Consider the following 13,759-nt stretch of genomic DNA (forward strand, 5'->3'; position numbering starts at 1 on the left):
TAGCATTCAAGGTTTAAAATGTTGAATTTTGGCCATTTTTCGCAAAAAATTATGATGTTGCCCCTTACAAGAAATGCAAAATTTTTGGAAAAAAATTATTCTTTCAAAATCAGCAGGAAAGTGATAGGGATCGTTAGTTGGGATCACTAGCTGTTCAAAACAGTAATTTTTATGGCTGTGTGAAGCTGTTTGACCAAGTTATGGTTTTACTCCCCCGGGATGTACATAGTTTTTCTTTAATCCTGATTTTTTGATTAAATATTATCAGTTTTTTGTTCACAGCAGCTAAAATATTGGTCTGATTGTGGAATGTCATACCTCGTTGAATTCGCTATAAAATTTGCCATCGAATAGCATTCAAGGTTTAAAATGTTGAATTTTGGCCATTTTTCGCAAAAAATTATGATGTTACCCCTTACAAAAATGCGATGTACATAGTTTTTCTTTAAACCTGATTTTTTGATTAAAAATTATCAGTTTTTTGTTCACAGCAGCTAAAATATTGGTCTGATTGTAGAATGTCATACCTCGTTGAATTCGCTATAAAATTTGCGATCGAATAGCATTCAAGGTTTAAAATGTTGAATTTTGGCCATTTTTCAAGAAATGCAAAATTTTTGGAAAAAAATTATTCTTTCAAAATCAGCAGGAAAGTGATAGGGATCGTTAGTTGGGATCACTAGCTGTTCAAAACAGTAATTTTTATGGCTGTGTGAAGCTGTTTGACCAAGTTATGGTTTTACACCCCCGGGATGTACATAGTTTTTCTTTAATCCTGATTTTTTGATTAAATATTATCAGTTTTTTGTTCACAGCAGCTAAAATATTGGTCTGATTGTGGAATGTCATACCTCGTTGAATTCGCTATAAAATTTGCCATCGAATAGCATTCAAGGTTTAAAATGTTGAATTTTGGCCATTTTTCGCAAAAAATTATGATGTTACCCCTTACAAAAATGCGATGTACATAGTTTTTCTTTAAACCTGATTTTTTGATTAAAAATTATCAGTTTTTTGTTCACAGCAGCTAAAATATTGGTCTGATTGTAGAATGTCATACCTCGTTGAATTCGCTATAAAATTTGCGATCGAATAGCATTCAAGGTTTAAAATGTTGAATTTTGGCCATTTTTCAAGAAATGCAAAATTTTTGGAAAAAAATTATTCTTTCAAAATCAGCAGGAAAGTGATAGGGATCGTTAGTTGGGATCACTAGCTGTTCAAAACAGTAATTTTTATGGCTGTGTGAAGCTGTTTGACCAAGTTATGGTTTTACACCCCCGGGATGTACATAGTTTTTCTTTAATCCTGATTTTTTGATTAAATATTATCAGTTTTTTGTTCACAGCAGCTAAAATATTGGTCTGATTGTGGAATGTCATACCTCGTTGAATTCGCTATAAAATTTGCCATCGAATAGCATTCAAGGTTTAAAATGTTGAATTTTGGCCATTTTTCGCAAAAAATTATGATGTTACCCCTTACAAAAATGCGATGTACATAGTTTTTCTTTAAACCTGATTTTTTGATTAAAAATTATCAGTTTTTTGTTCACAGCAGCTAAAATATTGGTCTGATTGTGGAATGTCATACCTCGTTGAATTCGCTATAAAATTTGCCATCGAATAGCATTCAAGGTTTAAAATGTTGAATTTTGGCCATTTTTCGCAAAAAATTATGATGTTGCCCCTTACAAGAAATGCAAAATTTTTGGAAAAAAATTATTCTTTCAAAATCAGCAGGAAAGTGATAGGGATCGTTAGTTGGGATCACTAGCTGTTCAAAACAGTAATTTTTATGGCTGTGTGAAGCTGTTTGACCAAGTTATGGTTTTACTCCCCCGGGATGTACATAGTTTTTCTTTAATCCTGATTTTTTGATTAAATATTATCAGTTTTTTGTTCACAGCAGCTAAAATATTGGTCTGATTGTGGAATGTCATACCTCGTTGAATTCGCTATAAAATTTGCCATCGAATAGCATTCAAGGTTTAAAATGTTGAATTTTGGCCATTTTTCGCAAAAAATTATGATGTTACCCCTTACAAAAATGCGATGTACATAGTTTTTCTTTAAACCTGATTTTTTGATTAAAAATTATCAGTTTTTTGTTCACAGCAGCTAAAATATTGGTCTGATTGTAGAATGTCATACCTCGTTGAATTCGCTATAAAATTTGCGATCGAATAGCATTCAAGGTTTAAAATGTTGAATTTTGGCCATTTTTCAAGAAATGCAAAATTTTTGGAAAAAAATTATTCTTTCAAAATCAGCAGGAAAGTGATAGGGATCGTTAGTTGGGATCACTAGCTGTTCAAAACAGTAATTTTTATGGCTGTGTGAAGCTGTTTGACCAAGTTATGGTTTTACACCCCCGGGATGTACATAGTTTTTCTTTAATCCTGATTTTTTGATTAAATATTATCAGTTTTTTGTTCACAGCAGCTAAAATATTGGTCTGATTGTGGAATGTCATACCTCGTTGAATTCGCTATAAAATTTGCCATCGAATAGCATTCAAGGTTTAAAATGTTGAATTTTGGCCATTTTTCGCAAAAAATTATGATGTTACCCCTTACAAAAATGCGATGTACATAGTTTTTCTTTAAACCTGATTTTTTGATTAAAAATTATCAGTTTTTTGTTCACAGCAGCTAAAATATTGGTCTGATTGTGGAATGTCATACCTCGTTGAATTCGCTATAAAATTTGCCATCGAATAGCATTCAAGGTTTAAAATGTTGAATTTTGGCCATTTTTCGCAAAAAATTATGATGTTGCCCCTTACAAGAAATGCAAAATTTTTGGAAAAAAATTATTCTTTCAAAATCAGCAGGAAAGTGATAGCAGGAAAATTATGATGTTACCCCTTACAAAAATGCGATGTACATAGTTTTTCTTTAAACCTGATTTTTTGATTAAAAATTATCAGTTTTTTGTTCACAGCAGCTAAAATATTGGTCTGATTGTGGAATGTCATACCTCGTTGAATTCGCTATAAAATTTGCCATCGAATAGCATTCAAGGTTTAAAATGTTGAATTTTGGCCATTTTTCGCAAAAAATTATGATGTTACCCCTTACAAAAATGCGATGTACATAGTTTTTCTTTAAACCTGATTTTTTGATTAAAAATTATCAGTTTTTTGTTCACAGCAGCTAAAATATTGGTCTGATTGTGGAATGTCATACCTCGTTGAATTCGCTATAAAATTTGCCATCGAAGGCATTCAAGGTTTAAAATGTTGAATTTTGGCCATTTTTCGTAAAAAATTATGATGTTGCCCCTTACAAGAAATGCAAAATTTTTGGAAAAAAATTATTCTTTCAAAATCAGCAGGAAAGTGATAGGGATCGTTAGTTGGGATCACTAGCTGTTCAAAACAGTAATTTTTATGGATGTGTGAAGCTGTTTGACCAAGTTATGGTTTTACTCCCCCGGGATGTACATAGTTTTTCTTTAATCCTGATTTTTTGATTAAATATTATCAGTTTTTTGTTCACAGCAGCTAAAATATTGGTCTGATTGTGGAATGTCATACCTCGTTGAATTCGCTATAAAATTTGCCATCGAATAGCATTCAAGGTTTAAAATGTTGAATTTTGACCATTTTTCGCAAAAAATTATGATGTTACCCCTTACAAAAATAAGATGTACATAGTTTTTCTTTAAACCCCTTCCAAAATATGCAAAAAATCGTGAAAATATGAGTTTTCGTAAACTTTCAAAAAGTTGATATGGGTCAAAAATTAGGATAATTAGCTGCACGGAACAGTGATTATTTTAGCTGTGCGACTATTTTGTATGAAATTATGGTGGAAAAACCTGTTTAAAATATCCATTTATTGAGCTTATTTTGATCTCTATTTTTTGACATAAAATAATCAGTATTTTTCCGAAAACAAAGGAATTAATTGACCAATTATGTAACGGCATACATCTCCGAATTCGTTGCAAAATTTCCAATCAAATGGCATTCAAGCCTTGAAAAGTAAAAATTTTGCCATTTTTTTCAAAATTTGATGATGGTACCCCTTCCAAAATATGCAAAAAATCGTGAAAATATGAGTTTTCGTAAACTTTCAAAAAGTTGATATGGGTCAAAAATTAGGATAATTAGCTGCACGGAACAGTGATTATTTTAGCTGTGCGACTATTTTGTATGAAATTATGGTGGAAAAACCTGTTTAAAATATCCATTTATTGAGCTTATTTTGATCTCTATTTTTTGACATAAAATAATCAGTATTTTTCCGAAAACAAAGGAATTAATTGACCAATTATGGAACGGCATACATCTCCGAATTCGTTGCAAAATTTCCAATCAAATGGCCTTCAAGCCTTAAAAAGTAAAAATTTTGCCATTTTTTTAAAAATTTGATGATGGTACCCCTTCCAAAATATGCAAAAAATCGTGAAAATATGAGTTTTCGTAAACTTTCAAAAAGTTGATATGGGTCAAAAATTAGGATAATTAGCTGCACGGAACAGTGATTATTTTAGCTGTGCGACTATTTTTTATGAAATTATGGTGGAAAAACCTGTTTAAAATATCCATTTTTTGAGCTTATTTTGATCTCTATTTTTTGACATAAAATAATCAGTATTTTTCCGAAAACAAAGGAATTAATTGACCAATTATGGAACGGCATACATATCCGAATTCGTTGCAAAATTTCCAATCAAATGGCATTCAAGCCTTGAAAAGTAAAAATTTTGCCATTTTTTTCAAAATTTGATGATGGTACCCCTTCCAAAATATGCAAAAAAACGTGAAAATATGAGTTTTCGTAAACTTTCAAAAAGTTGATATGGGTTAAAAATTAGGATAATTAGCTGCACGGAACAGTGACTATTTTAGCTGTGCGACTATTTTTTATGAAATTATGGTGGAAAAACCTGTTTAAAATATCCATTTTTTTAGCTTATTTTGATCTCTATTTTTTGACATAAAATAATCAGTATTTTTCCGAAAACAAAGGAATTAATTGACCAATTATGGAACGGCATACATCTCCGAATTCGTTGCAAAATTTCCAATCAATTGGCATTCAAGCCTTGAAAAGTAAAAATTTTGCCATTTTTTTCAAAATTTGATGATGGTACCCCTTCCAAAATATGCAAAAAATCGTGAAAATATGAGTTTTCGTAAACTTTCAAAAAGTTGATATGGGTCAAAAATTAGGATAATTAGCTGCACGGAACAGTGATTATTTTAGCTGTGCGACTATTTTTTATGAAATTATGGTGGAAAAACCTGTTTAAAATATCCATTTTTTGAGCTTATTTTGATCTCTATTTTTTGACATAAAATAATCAGTATTTTTCCGAAAACAAAGGAATTAATTGACCAATTATGGAACGGCATACATATCCGAATTCGTTGCAAAATTTCCAATCAAATGGCATTCAAGCCTTGAAAAGTAAAAATTTTGCCATTTTTTTCAAAATTTGATGATGGTACCCCTTCCAAAATATGCAAAAAAACGTGAAAATATGAGTTTTCGTAAACTTTCAAAAAGTTGATATGGGTTAAAAATTAGGATAATTAGCTGCACGGAACAGTGACTATTTTAGCTGTGCGACTATTTTTTATGAAATTATGGTGGAAAAACCTGTTTAAAATATCCATTTTTTTAGCTTATTTTGATCTCTATTTTTTGACATAAAATAATCAGTATTTTTCCGAAAACAAAGGAATTAATTGACCAATTATGGAACGGCATACATCTCCGAATTCGTTGCAAAATTTCCAATCAATTGGCATTCAAGCCTTGAAAAGTAAAAATTTTGCCATTTTTTTCAAAATTTGATGATGGTACCCCTTCCAAAATATGCAAAAAATCGTGAAAATATGAGTTTTCGTAAACTTTCAAAAAGTTGATATGGGTCAAAAGTTAGGATAATTAGCTGCACGGAACAGTGATTATTTTAGCTGTCCGACTATTTTTTATGAAATTATGGTGGAAAAACCTGTTTAAAATATCCATTTTTTGAGCTTATTTTGATCTCTATTTTTTGACATAAAATAATCAGTATTTTTCCGAAAACAAAGGAATTAATTGACCAATTATGGAACGGCATACATATCCGAATTCGTTGCAAAATTTCCAATCAAATGGCATTCAAGCCTTGAAAAGTAAAAATTTTGCCATTTTTTTCAAAATTTGATGATGGTACCCCTTCCAAAATATGCAAAAAATCGTGAAAATATGAGTTTTCGTAAACTTTCAAAAAGTTGATATGGGTCAAAAATTAGGATAATTAATTAAATGCAAAAAATCGTGAAAATATGAGTTTTCGTAAACTTTCAAAAAGTTGATATGGGTTAAAAATTAGGATAATTAGCTGCACGGAACAGTGACTATTTTAGCTGTGCGACTATTTTTTATGAAATTATGGTGGAAAAACCTGTTTAAAATATCCATTTTTTTAGCTTATTTTGATCTCTATTTTTTGACATAAAATAATCAGTATTTTTCCGAAAACAAAGGAATTAATTGACCAATTATGGAACGGCATACATCTCCGAATTCGTTGCAAAATTTCCAATCAATTGGCATTCAAGCCTTGAAAAGTAAAAATTTTGCCATTTTTTTCAAAATTTGATGATGGTACCCCTTCCAAAATATGCAAAAAATCGTGAAAATATGAGTTTTCGTAAACTTTCAAAAAGTTGATATGGGTCAAAAGTTAGGATAATTAGCTGCACGGAACAGTGATTATTTTAGCTGTCCGACTATTTTTTATGAAATTATGGTGGAAAAACCTGTTTAAAATATCCATTTTTTGAGCTTATTTTGATCTCTATTTTTTGACATAAAATAATCAGTATTTTTCCGAAAACAAAGGAATTAATTGACCAATTATGGAACGGCATACATATCCGAATTCGTTGCAAAATTTCCAATCAAATGGCATTCAAGCCTTGAAAAGTAAAAATTTTGCCATTTTTTTCAAAATTTGATGATGGTACCCCTTCCAAAATATGCAAAAAATCGTGAAAATATGAGTTTTCGTAAACTTTCAAAAAGTTGATATGGGTCAAAAATTAGGATAATTAGCTGCACGGAACAGTGATTATTTTAGCTGTGCGACTATTTTTAATGAAATTATGGTGGAAAAACCTGTTTAAAATATCAATTTTTTGAGCTTATTTTGATCTCTTTTTTTTGACATAAAATAATCAGTATTTTTCCGAAAACAAAGGAATTAATTGACCAATTATGGAACGGCATACATCTCCGAATTCGTTGCAAAATTTCCAATCAAATGGCCTTCAAGCCTTAAAAAGTAAAAATGTAGCCATTTTTTCCAAAATATGCAAAAAATCGTGAAAATATGAGTTTTCGTAAACTTTCAAAAAGTTGATATGGGTCTAAAATTAGGATAATTAGCTGCACGGAACAGTGATTATTTTAGCTGTGCGACTATTTTTTATGAAATTATGGTGGAAAAACCTGTTTAAAATATCCATTTTTTGAGCTTATTTTGATCTCTATTTTTTGACATAAAATAATCAGTATTTTTCCGAAAACAAAGGAATTAATTGACCAATTATGGAACGGCATACATCTCCGAATTCGTTGCAAAATTTCCAATCAAATGGCATTCAAGCCTTGAAAAGTAAAAATTTTCCATTTTTTTCAAAATTTGATGATGGTACCCCTTCCAAAATATGCAAAAAATCGTGAAAATATGAGTTTTCGTAAACTTTCAAAAAGTTGATATGGGTCAAAAACTAGGATAATTAGCTGCACGGAACAGTGATTATTTTAGCTGTGCGACTATTTTTTATGAAATTATGGTGGAAAAACCTGTTTAAAATATCCATTTTTGAGCTTATTTTGATCTCTATTTTTTGACATAAAATAATCAGTATTTTTCCGAAAACAAAGGAATTAATTGACCAATTATGGAACGGCATACATCTCCGAATTCGTTGCAAAATTTCCAATCAAATGGCCTTCAAGCCTTAAAAAGTCAAAATTTTGCCATTTTTTTCAAAATTTGATGATGGTACCCCTTCCAAAATATGCAAAAAATCGTGAAAATATGAGTTTTCGTAAACTTTCAAAAAGATGATATGGGTCAAAAATTAGGATAATTAGCTGCACGGAACAGTGATTATTTTAGCTGTGCGACTATTTTTTATGAAATTATGGTGGAAAAACCTGTTTAAAATATCCATTTTTTGAGCTTATTTTGATCTATATTTTTTGACATAAGATAATCAGTATTTTTCCGAAAACAAAGGAATTAATTGACCAATTATGGAACGGCATACATCTCCGAATTCGTTGCAAAATTTCCAATCAAATGGCATTCAAGCCTTGAAAAGTAAAAATTTTGCCATTTTTTTCAAAATTTCAATCGAATGGCATTCAAGCCTTGAAGAGTAAAAATTGTTAATATTTTTGGTTCCGAAATTAGTCGATTAGCAATTTTATAACCGTCCTTAATTCAATTAAAAATTATAATTTAAGTGCTTAAAGGTTAAGCTATCCCCGTTTTAAGAAGCTTGTTAATTATGATTTTCTTGTCCCCCATAAAATAATCAAAACCAAACTGGCCGGATAGAGATAAAGCCGTTGATCTTACTTCTACGTGAATAGTATTTGTAATAAGGTGCAAGTGCTTCAATCAATTTTTAATTAAAAATTAAACAGCCGTGAAATCTCCCTCTGCTAATGGCGATTTCGAAGTCCGTGTGTATGGACTTGGGTTCGTCTTAGCTGTCCGTCTTAGCTGTATCCGCTTAGAAGCTTTGCAAATGAAAGGCATATACAGATGCCCACCGCAAGCACAATCATCAGCGTCAATAATATTCATCGTAATGAGTTCGAATTTCGAGCTGTTTGGCAGAGTCTTGGCCGTGAACGAAGCTCAGCCAGTTGGCCATTTCTGCTGATTAGTGCCAGGACGTCGGCTGGCCGGCAACAAAACGCCATCACCCCATCTGGCAAACCATCGGCAAGCGTTCTCCCCATTATTGGCGCGATTGACGTCAGCTTTGTTTTAATGCTAATTAATTAAATTCAGTCAAATTAACAGGGGACAGGCTGTACTTGCTTTGGACATTTGGCGTTCAAGCAACGGCTACCTAATGAGTGGCAACAGTCGAGATGAACGGCTAAGTGGAGGAGTGGGAACGCTCATATTTCACTTCTAATTCATTTAAATAAGATGTACTCAACCTGAAATGTAGCGGCGAGTGGCAAAGAAGGCTATTTGCGGATAGGGCTAAAAAGCGTTTATAATTGGTCAGAAAAAGCTAGGCCAACTGGAATCATTGAAGAGCTCTGATGGGATTTTGTGGTCATTAAAGTTCAGTTTTAGTTGGCACTTTACAATGCCCCTGCGCAACCATCTTCGGTGCTCAGTCAGCTAAGTTGATTGCTTTAATGTGGGAAAGTTAATGAGATTAGGATGAGCCAGGTAGTCAGAGGTTCGGTTTTGAGGTCTGTCAGCGACTACCCGCAATTCCTGGAGGAACTTCTTAGCCCTCATCGGTGCATAAATCAATTGTATTAATAAATTAACAGACATAGCTTGCTCTCTCCATGAAACATGCCCAGCACTCCGCACCAGCTTCATCTTGCTTCATCTTCCCTGGCTTGTAGTATCTCAATTAATTATTTGTGTGCGGTCAATATATGTGCGGGTGTGGGATACACATCTGCAGCAGCGGATATGTGGCAGGACTGCCATAATGTTGCCTGCCACATTTTAATTACACATTAATGTGAGCCCGCCGAATCCCAAAAAGTTGGACGAACTAACATTTTGTTCTCTGCGGTTTTACAAATGTGATAACATCAACAGTAATGATCAAAAAATAAATACCGGAAACAAAACTGTAATAATAAGGGAATATCAACGAGAGTTGAATACTCTTTTGTACCTATTAAAATTGTTTTAAAATTAATTTTATATTTGGAATCCGAGTTAGACGCCTAAACTATTTTTTAATTTAAATTTGTAGTAATATATTTGGGTTAATTTTCCCATAAAATTCAATAAAACGGGTTCAATATCGGTGTAGCATTATGAAATGGTATGTGAAGTATCCCGCGGGTCTAATATTATTAAATATGCTTTTAACGTTTACTGGCACTCTGGGGCTAGCAACAAAAAACTTTCGGTTCAACTGTAGTTAAGCAAAATTACAATAAATTAAATAATTAATATAACTCGATGTTAAACACACAGATAAGGTGGAGAATGTGGATAGGAAATGAGTAGTGTGTGTGAACTGCATGTTAATTAATAGGGACCGGGCAACACGACATGCTGACCAATTAAAATTAATACACCAATAAAGCAATTTCATCAATAAAGACACCACGGCATCCGTATTGCAAACAATGAGCACATATTTGTGTCCTGCGGTTTGGATACAGGCTCTCTCTTGGTTGCAACATGGAATTCAGAATCAATAAGCATGGAATAGAAGGCATTTCAAATATGCAGTCTATGGGGCGTTCAAAATTATGCAACCCACAAACATTTTTTCGTCGAATCGCCGGTGGCCTGGAATGTAAGGAGGCAGTGCTTGGTGTGCAGTTTGTTTGCCTGCATAAGAGTCGAACACTAAATTATTTTGAATTCACTCTTTAACAATTTTTTTTTTTTCGTTTCGCAGCAAATAGTTTTGGTGGCAGATGAATATGTATGTAAATATTTTTATACACTTTTTGTTCAGTTTCTGGGCGCTCTCTTTTTGTTTGCATTGGTAATGAGTTTACTTTGGCTGTAAGTTCCGCAAACAGGCCGCCGGCTCCCCTCCGCCTGCATCATGTGGTTTCCTATGGCTCGATGATAAAGTCCCACCATACAAACGGTTTTGGGGAATGTGCCGGAGAGGAGCAGAACTTGTACATTAAACTTTCGCTTTATTGTAAATTTCTGTCAACAATATCTTTGTGGTCCTCAAATAAAATGTGTTTGCGTGCATGGGCTTGGCACATGTGTTTTTAGTTTTTGGTTTCTGCAAATTGCTTTGAGGTCTCGCTCTCTAACTTTACAGAATATACAAATTTTAATTAATATAAAACAAAAAACGATGTGCAAATACGGTGCCGGCTGTCCGGTGTATAAAGGTGTTTAGTAGCAATATTTTCCATGGTCACCATTAAGGTCAGCGATACTCTGTGGGGCTGCGCGTGTTAACCTGGTCTTTAAATACGAAGGAAGAAAGTGAAATAAATCAAATCGGTTCGGCGGAGTAGTTGTCCTTATCAGAGCGCTTTTACTTTGGAAGGGGTCGTTGGTGGATAAACGAGAACAGCATCGTGATAAGCATGGTCAGGTGCTGACCTTTGTATTTACCAACACCGCGATATGAATCTGGCGCCGGCACATAAATTACATTACAATGGATCAACACAATCTACATCTGTTTGAAGTTACCTAGCTTATGTGTGTATGTCAATTCATTAAATTATGCGCTATTCATTGAATAAGCCTGCCACGACGATGTTTTAGGTTCACAATTACCAGGCCTGCCAGCTCAAAGAACTTCAAACAGCGTAAAAAACATCGCAGAGGGCGCAGTTGGTTCAGTGGGCCCAATTAAACAAAATCCTCCACTAAGTAGTGATACTTATGGCATAATGGCTTCTGAAATACAGTGGTGTACATTTTAAAAGATACATCAACACATTTATTTTTATAAAAAAAATTGTGATATTAACGTTTGAAAAAATCATAGTCTTGCAAATTATGCAAACATATTGAAATTTTTAATTTACTTAATAATTCATTAAATAATTACTTTGGATTTTTCAATAGGTATTTGAATATAGCAATATTGAAACACCTCCCTCAATATTCATACCACAGTTTACAGCGATGTTTTCGTCAATTTCTGGCCTCAATGACCTTCTTTAGTTGTTGTTCCTTTTGGGGGTGAAGTTAATGTTGTTTTTCTTTAGCTTTTAGTTATATTAATGTATACCGTACTTTAAATTAAGTAGGTGGGAGACATTTTTGGTAAATAACAAAAACAGAAACATTGGTATATGTGATAGCTAACTTTTTAAGTGGCTTCTTCGTCTTTATGTTTGCTTCTGCGAATTCCGCCAAAACACGATAGTAGCATTTTAAGCTATAAATAATTCTTATTCGCTTATTTTATTTTAAGCAAAGACAAAGACAATTCTACAGGAGCAGGCTAAAAACACATGTTCTCTTGATCAAAGTAATATTTGATTCAAATACGTCATTTGTTGGCTTATATTTATACCTTAAGAAATTCTCTGACCTATTTTCAAATAAAACCCAAATCATTTCTTTCTATTACAAACCCCCAGTCTGCTGAGACTTAAGATCCTAAATATTATGGTGTGGCAAATAGTTTTTCCTTTTATTAAAACGGTTGCATGAACATCATAATTTTTCCTTCGTGTGAACATTTTAATCGCAAGAATATGTCATTGAATTCAACACGGAAGATCGAGTCGCTTGCGTGGTTGCGCCTTTGCAAGCCTTTAGTACTGACTGTCAATTTTATTTACGTTTTCAATCGATTTAGTGTAAACCCAACCACACAGCACGTTCTCCCACCAGTGCACAAATTTACAGACAGTGGCACAGGGATACTCAAAGGCAATATTGGTCAGATTTTTGACAGCTCAAATTGAATTTGCCTTTTGCTGCTGACTATGTTGCGCCACAAAAAGTGAAATGTTTTTTGCTTGACCGCCTCAAAAGTTGAGTGAGTTCGGTAGGTCAAAGGGGTCGAGAGTGTGTACATATGTAGAGGAGGGTGTGCCAGGACGTCAAGGTGTGAACACATTTGGCCTTTGTTTGCTGCCAACCGAAAAGGCACGACGATTTGTCTTACTTTTTTGATCGATTGTTCAGCTTCCCTGTCATTGCGTCCCGTCGTTGCCGCCCCTTTTGGTTGGCTGCTGACCACACACATACTTGTTATTTTTTCTTTGCTGTGACTTTATTGTTTTTTTTCGATTTACTTTTCGCCGAAATACTTTGTTCACATAGCTGACTAAATCAATAATTTCGAAATTCGTAATTTGTTTATTGACCTTGGCTTAGATTATAATTGTGCCCAATGTCCCCGTTTTGGCATCTGAAGCCATTCAGTGTTCTGACCATAAATCGGTATTAACCAAAAAGGTTTTGTATAGCCAGGAGCATAGCGACACAAATAAAGCTATGCCTCTGCAGCACCGTTATATAATTTTTTATAATTGTTAATAATTTAATCAAATTTCGGCACTAAAGTGATTTCCCATTACTTCAGCACTCAAAAACATTTTTGTGCATTGCTTAGTTGATGAGTTGCCTTCTGCTAACCTCATTTGAATATAATTTCAGATTTTTATAGCTGTGCACATACACCTACACCACCCGCGGTGCCTTCCCGGTGGAGCGTTATTAATGGCCTCCGCTTGCTTCAATGTCCTTTAAGTGGACTCTTTTGTGACAGTAAATGTTCTGGTGCTGTCCTAGGTTTTGGCCCCACGTTGATAAGATGGCCATGCAACATGTGGTGGCATCCAAAGAGATCCCTTCCTAATTTGATTTATATTTATAAAGTCACAATAATTTGCTTTCGATTACCTTGGTAATAATAAAGCGTCGTAACATTTAAATAATGACCAACCCGGCGTCGGTTAATGGTTATGAAAATTCAATTATAGCCCAGCCACATGATGATGGTTCACTTTGGTCTTCAGTCTTCCGTATTTTCTTGTTCCCAGAAATGTGCACTCAAGGCGGTAGCACATAAAACA

The sequence above is a fragment of the Drosophila erecta genome, unplaced genomic scaffold, assembly GCF_003286155.1.
Source record: "Drosophila erecta strain 14021-0224.00,06,07 unplaced genomic scaffold, DereRS2 tig00000000-arrow-pilon, whole genome shotgun sequence".
In the NCBI taxonomy this organism is placed as follows: domain Eukaryota; kingdom Metazoa; phylum Arthropoda; class Insecta; order Diptera; family Drosophilidae; genus Drosophila; species Drosophila erecta.